The following is a 7824-nucleotide window of genomic DNA, read 5'->3' as shown; positions in this document are numbered from 1 at the left end:
AGGATTAAAATGTAAAAGATTATTATTGTGTACATAAATATAAAAATGCCTACATGTCATAATGGATAGTCATTGCATATATCTGAATTATGCGCACGAGCAGATCCGTTTCCTTGCTAGAGAAGCGTTCCGTTTTTCCGCTTGTAAATTGCGTCATGTAAATAGCGAATCCGCCATGGCGTGAGCGAAACTGGCTTTTAAAGGGAATGGGAGATGAGACTCTAACTGGTTTATGGCACGTTACGCCCAAAACCCATTACTCATTAACAGGGGCGCCTTAAGATAACCAAAGGCCCCTGGGCTACAGCATTATTTGATGCAATCAAACTTATAGCAAAATGTGGTAGTTCTGTATGTTGTTTCAGGGTTGGCATCATCTGAGGTCCTATGAGGGGTTGGCATCATCTCTTCTCAGGTGTTCTGGATCCAGACTGAAGCTTGTGTAAATCCTAGTTACCACGGGATGTCAATCCCGTGGCAAAAACAGAGAAACAAATTGTCTCTCTGAGAACAGAGAAACGTTGTCCGGTCCAGTTCCTTTCACACAGCAGTGTTGTGTTTCTGTTAATCTGCGTGTTGACATAAACATATTCTCGTGCTGCGGTTACTTACTAGCGAATGCATTGTACATTCCGCTTACAGTATATCGATGGAACACATGGAACTTAATGATCACATTTAAGCAATAGGACAATTCCTATTTTTCCATCTCCATATTTAAAATTGATACTTTGAAGCAGCACTATTTCTGGAATATATACCAACTATACAAACTGTGTGGGGGGAACCTAAACTGAGCCATTTTGGCTACTACAACCAGGGCATCCCTGAAAATGAGTGTATGAGTTTGTTTACAGAACGCTGTTGTCACTGCTGCAAACTCCCATATAAATAATTATTCAAAAAATATAATTTCCCTGCAGCCAGTGGGCCCCCTTTCCAGTGTAGGCCCCTGGGCTTCAGCCCCTTGAAGCCCGTGCATTAATGCGCCCCTGCTCATTAAGAGAATAGGGACAATCCTTTTAGACCATGCGCCGGGCGTGCCGACCATTTCTCCCATCCTTAAACTAGCAAAAGTGGATTCGGACACGCCCTTGGCGCAATTGCGCCGTGCGCTTTAGACCATGCGCTTAGATCGTTAAAATAGGGCCCTACATTTTTGAATGGAAATTTAAAAAGACAGAATGATACATGAAAGTCTTGTCCAACAGATCAAACATATTCACTGAAGAGAGAGAAAAGTGAGATTTGTGGGGTCAACATTGAATTTTGAGTATTAAATGATTTGTGCAGGCTAATATGTTCAACATGTTTCACTGCTATGTGCCGACTTTGACTTTATGTGCAGCAAAACTTGGAGGCAGGTGAGACAAGCTCACTGCGCCGACAAAATGCCTAAATCAATAACCTGTCAGAGGAGAGGAGAGCTGGAGAAGGACTGATATTCTCTCTCTTGCTCCATCTGCCTCTATCTTTTTCTTTCTGCATTATCCTTCTCTCCACAGAGAGTTTGTTATAGGTTTCCTCTATTATTGCATTGCAAAACAAACTGTCAGAATTCTCAAAAATATAGAGAAAGAGTCAGAGAGATAGAGAAAGAGAGGGCAGCTGTTGTATTGTGGAGTGGTCCACCGCTACAATAAACCCATCAGACAGGGAAACTTGGAGCCTATCTGACAGCACACAGGTGAAACAATGCAAAGATGTAGAATAAAGCACATCTTTATACTTTCAGCAACACATGCTCTGTTTATTAAAATTGAAGTATGTAAGTAAAGTATGTAATTTCTGAGCCACTAGCAAATTCAAATGAATTGCAAAATGACTTTTCAAACAGGTTTTCAGGTTTGATTCTTCTATTTCTTATTGTATCAAAAACAATCCAGGCTCATTGGAAATACAAGACTCTGACTTAATTTCTGTAAAACTGCAAATAAATCTTACCATACAGTTCACTGCAGTTTCCAGGTGATACACCAGAGGCAGTAAAACACCAACAACTTTTGTTCCTATTCACACAATTATTATGGGGCAGATTATTGATTAATAAAGACTACAATATTTTTTGCATAGTTCCTCGCGCAACATATGTTTTAACCATAGTATATAGCAATATATTTAAGATTTTACAAAACTGTAGGCAGTGTCACGTATGTCCAATGAGACTAGGTTGGTCAAAGAGCAGAAATAAAACAATAATTAAAAACAGTGTTGCATATTGGTTACTGGACATGTAAAAAAAAATCTATATTAAATAAGCCTTAACTGTAAAGTAATTAAACATGACAGTATTTATTGTATTGCCTTTAATTTATGTTGATTTAAATAAAAAGAAACATTATTACAGTAAAAAGAATTTAATGAGAATCACCAATGAGAATAATGGGGAACACAAAAAGAAAAATAAAATATGCTCATACAGGCAAATGTCATGAAAATAAAGTCATGAAAATCATCTTAATGGTCTATAAAATGTTTCCTTTTATTATGAAAAATTTAAGGGGGTCTGAATACTTTCCGTACCCACTGTATATATATATATATTATTTTGAGGTAAAATGTGACCCGAGCATGCTTTATCGTCTCCTTATCTTTTCCTTTTTTTTTTCATTAGAGGAATATAACAGTGACATTTATGATTAAAAGACCTTAAAAATGGATTTTACTGTTATTTGTGTACACACACGCACACATACACACACACACAGACAAACGTTCCCAAGGCTGCATTCTGTACATAAATACCAACAACAAGGATTTGTCACACTGTAAAGCTAACACTGAATGGGGTATTATGAACAGTATTATCAACGGTATTATCCCGTCAGATTATTTATGAGTGGGGCTGTAATTGAACACTGCAAATCCTACATCTCTGAGTTATGGATAAACAGGAGAGGGCGTTTGCAAGTGTTCTCCACATGCTCCTCTCTCTCTCGCTCTTCACAAACTTTACAGATTCATACCAACTTATTTACACAGTACAACTAAATACACAGGGAATTCCAGAGTTACAGATGTGACATCTGTAGTCAAAATGGAAAATGTAACACCTCAGAGAAAAGATTAATTGCCATTATACATATAGGCGAAGCATGTGATGGGGTATTATGAACAGTATTATCAACGGTATTATCCCGTCAGATTATTTATGAGTGGGGCTGTAATTGAACACTGCAAATCCTACATCTCTGAGTTATGGATAAACAGGAGAGGGCGTTTGCAAGTGTTCTCCACATGCTCCTCTCTCTCTCGCTCTTCACAAACTTTACAGATTCATACCAACTTATTTACACAGTACAACTAAATACACAGGGAATTCCAGAGTTACAGATGTGACATCTGTAGTCAAAATGGAAAATGTAACACCTCTTACATTAAAGATTAATTGCCATTATACATATAGGCGAAGCATGTGTAAGGCTGGGCAAGGCTTAGCCTTCCCCTGGCCACGGGTCTGAAATTAAAGGGGGCTTGCACAGTTAAATTAAATCTATTACGGAAGTCGTGAAGAAAGTGAAAATGAAATGGAAAATGTCGATTACGGCGTTAAATTTAGATCTGTTCATTCAGCATCATATTTCTTTTCACGCGTTTGCAGCGTTGCGCATTATAACCAATCACACACGATTCTATTGAGTTTATGAATGCAATGGCCAATCAGAGCCGTTCATATGAGTCATCGCTGAATCGAAGGAGTTTTGCAGTGCACGTGCTCACTGACTGAATTCTGCACTCGCAAATTCTCTCATCATATACAACGAAGTACAGATATGCGTACAGTGTAAATAAGAGATTCATTCATTATACAGTGTAGACAGCTTCACTGATTATAACGGGTGTTTTTAGTGCTTAAACTCGCTCTATACTTAATGTGATGTTCCTTGATATGTTCTTTGCTCACTTTCTGTATTGATTTGCTGTTTGAATAATGTGGAAATGAAAGCGTTATAATTAGTAACTTCATTTTTTTTATTAAACCATGATCATGTTAAATACAAATTAAATTGTATTAAAAATATTTTATGACATGACACCCATGGTACTTGCCTAAAAAAACGGGTTTATGATGTACAGTTTGTAGTTAATAGATTACACAAGCAATAGGTTACTTTTAGCCTTACCCTGGAGTTGGTTCACCCTCCGCCTATGCCATTACATTACTGAATAATTGTCAGGGTAAATAAAAAAGGATAATTTAGGTAACGCATGTTTTGGTTTGGATGGTCAGCTCTCTTTGGCAAGTCCCGGGCTGCATAACCTGAGGCTTTGGAGGCCCTGACAGACTGCGGCCCCGAGGGGCACAGGCCCAGTCCATAACGCAGCCCTGATTCATATGCATTTTCCTAAATTCCAGCAGAAAGTCTTCATAGTTTTGTTCTATGTTAGAAAAACTTGTGCGATTAATGTGGAAAGAATGGACATCGCTTTCTGAAAGTTAACACTTCGTAGGAACCTTGTGAGGGCAGTCTCTCCCATTTTTTGACACTACCATTCAAAAGTTTGGGATCAGTACAATTTTTTAAAGAAATTATTATTTTATTCAGCAAGGATGTATTAAATTGATCAATAGTGACAGTAAAGACACTTACATTGTTACAAAAGATTTCTGTTAAATTAATACTGTTCTTTTGAACTTACCAAAAAAATCCAGAAGAAAAATGTATCACAGGTTCCACAAAAAACATTATGCAGTACAACTGTTTTCAACCTTGATAATAAAAAATATATTTATTGAGCAGCAAATCAGCATATTAGAATGATTTCTGAACGATCCTGTGACATTGAAGACTTCAAAATTCAGTTTCGCATCACAGAAATAAATTACATTTTAACATATATAAAAATAGGAAAAAAATGTAAATGTTAATAATATTTCACAATATTACTGTTATACTATATATAGTATAACCATAATAACAGTAAGGCAGTCAAAATAAATAAATAAATAAATATATATATATATATATCGTTTTTTTTTTACTGCCTTTAAGAATCTTACTAACCCCCAAACATCTGAACGGTAGTGTACATGGCTATAGGAAACAATTAAAATGCTTTGAAATTACCAGACTTATACTGAGACATCATATGATATCCATTAAGCATGCACAATTGATCGAATTAAAGCTGAAATCGCTTTATGGCATTGAGGTTGCAATTTAAAACATAGATTAAATTCAACATTTCTGTCAAAGTGAAGGAGTGAAGCTCATTCCATTTTGCTGTAATGAACTACACAAACTCTAAAGCACTTCTGGGACTCATGCTGACTTCTGGGAGCAGTATGAGATGTTAAATGTTTATCATATCACAGTTCAAATTGCACTCACAGTGTGTCAGACATTTGCATGAAATTGCCTCTGTTGAATACATTTATATATATACAGTATATATAGTCTTTAGTCTATATATTTGAGTGAAATGGATATATTCCTGAATATAACTATACTCAATGAGACTTTAAGGTCTGTTTTCATGGCTGTGTCCCATCAGAGGTTTCGTTCATCCAGAAATGAAATTGTTGTCATCATATAATCATATTATTTTCTTTTATCCATGAAACACAATGGGAAAAATCTTAAAGAATGCCCAGTGAATGAGGACTGGATGATTCAAAAACACAAAAGAAACCTAAAATTATCATTAAACTAGTCCTTTTATACAAACAGACCATAAGTTCTTGTTCACTGATCTTCTGTCCAATGAGCTGATGGATCACTGATCACCTTCTCAATGGCACCCAAAGCCATTTGACTTTCAACTGTGATCAGCTGTGGTCATTTTGATTAGCTCAACATTAAAAGAGCTTTCCTGGAGCATTTCAGTCCTTGGTGGTGCAACTGAAGCAAACAATCAGATTTGGCCACATCCACACAAAGCCAGAACTTTCCCTATCCGACTCAAAATGATGTAGAATACATACCAGAACAGTATGTGTCGTTGTAATTCTGCCACAGAGATACACTAAAAACGGAGAAGAAGACTTGGAGCATTCGCATAAATCATGCGCACAGTATACAAACATTTTTGCTTTAGTAATTTTGGATTTTCTCTTTAGTAAAGCTAAAAGGCTCAGTAGCTTCTGCAGCATGAACACAAGCATGTAGTCCGCCATTGTTGTTGTTGTTGCTGTTACGTGACGTAGCGGTGTCTGACCAGGGTCGAGATGTGGCGTGATGACATCATCGTTTCACAAAATATATTTTTCACAAAAAATAGCAGTTTCAGGCTCCCAAAACGCCGGATCGGTCTGGACGAAACACCGATACAATACAATTTTTTTTACGTATACAGCTAAACGCATTACCGTGTGGACGAGGCCTATGGGTGGCAAGGCACTGTCAAAGATCTCCAGGATAAAGTTGTGGACAGGCACAAGTCAGGAGATGGATACAAAAAAAATTCAAGGGCTTTATCAATGCCTAGAAGCACAGTGAAGTCTATTATTAATAAGTGGAAGGTATTTGGTACAACACAGACCCTCCCTGCTCCAAACTGGATGAAAGAGCCAAGAGGAAACTGGTCAGAGAGGTGACCAAGAGGCCTACAGCAACTCTGAAGCAGTTGCAGGAATTTATGACAAAGAGTGGTCGTTGTGTGTATGTGACAACAATATCACAAATTCTCCACAAATGTGGCTTGTATGGGAGGGTTGCAAGCAAAAAGCCACTCCTCAAGAAAGGCCACATGCAGTTACGACTGAGCTTTGCCAAAATGCACCTTGAAGATTCTGCAGCAGATGAGACTAAAGGCTGATTTAGCCTGTTTACAACAACGGAACTGATGGCACTCTTACAATCTCCACAAGAACTTGTACAATGGCAAAACAACATTGTTTGTCGCGGACAACTAAGTGATGTATAATGCTATGTTGTATAATAAATCATAATACACTTGTTCTTTGCTTTGTCCATTTTAAATAAGAAGGTGTAACATTAAAGTATATTAAAGTGCAAAAAACACACAAAACTCAAATACATACAGAGGGAAGGGTTCTAGCAGACCAATCACAGCGCTTGCGCTCCGCGTAGAATTGACGTGCTGTTACATTTCTGGAGAGAAATGCACGCGTGCTACGCACGACCTACGACATAGCTATGGCGTAGTTTTGACGCAGAAGTATAAATCAGCCTTACAATTGAATTATTCGGCCTCAGCACCAAGCGATATGTCTGGCAGAAATCCAATTCACCTCACCATCTTAATAACAGCATTCCTACAGTAAAGCATGGAGGTGGTGATATCCTGTTATGGGGTGTTTCTCTGCAGAAGGGACTGGAGCACTTGTCAGGATAGAAGGAAAAATGGATGGGGCAAAATACCATCAAATTCTTGAGGAAAATCTGCTGCCCTCTGCCAGAAAGTTGTCAATGGGAAGAAGGTTTACCTTCCAACATGACAATGATTCAAAGCACACAGTGGTTGAAGAAGAAAAAGGTGAATGTCCTTGCATGGCTTAGTCAGAGCCCAGACTTAAACCCCACTGAAAATCTGTGGAATGACTTGAAGACTGCAATCCACAAACAGTCACCATCAAATTGAACTGAACTTGAGCAGTTCTGCAATCACCATCAAATTTAACTGAACTTGAGCAGTTCTGCAAAGAAGAGTGGACAAAAATCGCAAAGTCTAGATGTGCAAAGATAGTAAAGACATATCCCTACAGACTAAAGGCAGCAATTAAAGCAAAAGGTGGTTCAACAAAATACTGACACAAGGTGGTGATCCTTTTTCCAACTCAGTGATTCTGTTTTTTTATTTTTTTCTGACGTGTTATATCTTTCACTTGGATGTTATAAGTAGCACTGAGTAAATACAGCT

Source organism: Sinocyclocheilus rhinocerous, unplaced genomic scaffold (genome assembly GCF_001515625.1).
Source record: "Sinocyclocheilus rhinocerous isolate Xijiao unplaced genomic scaffold, SAMN03320098_v1.1 scaffold730, whole genome shotgun sequence".
Classification (NCBI taxonomy): domain Eukaryota; kingdom Metazoa; phylum Chordata; class Actinopteri; order Cypriniformes; family Cyprinidae; genus Sinocyclocheilus; species Sinocyclocheilus rhinocerous.
The sequence above is the reverse complement of the archived record's forward strand: the minus strand, read 5'-3'. Positions refer to the sequence as shown.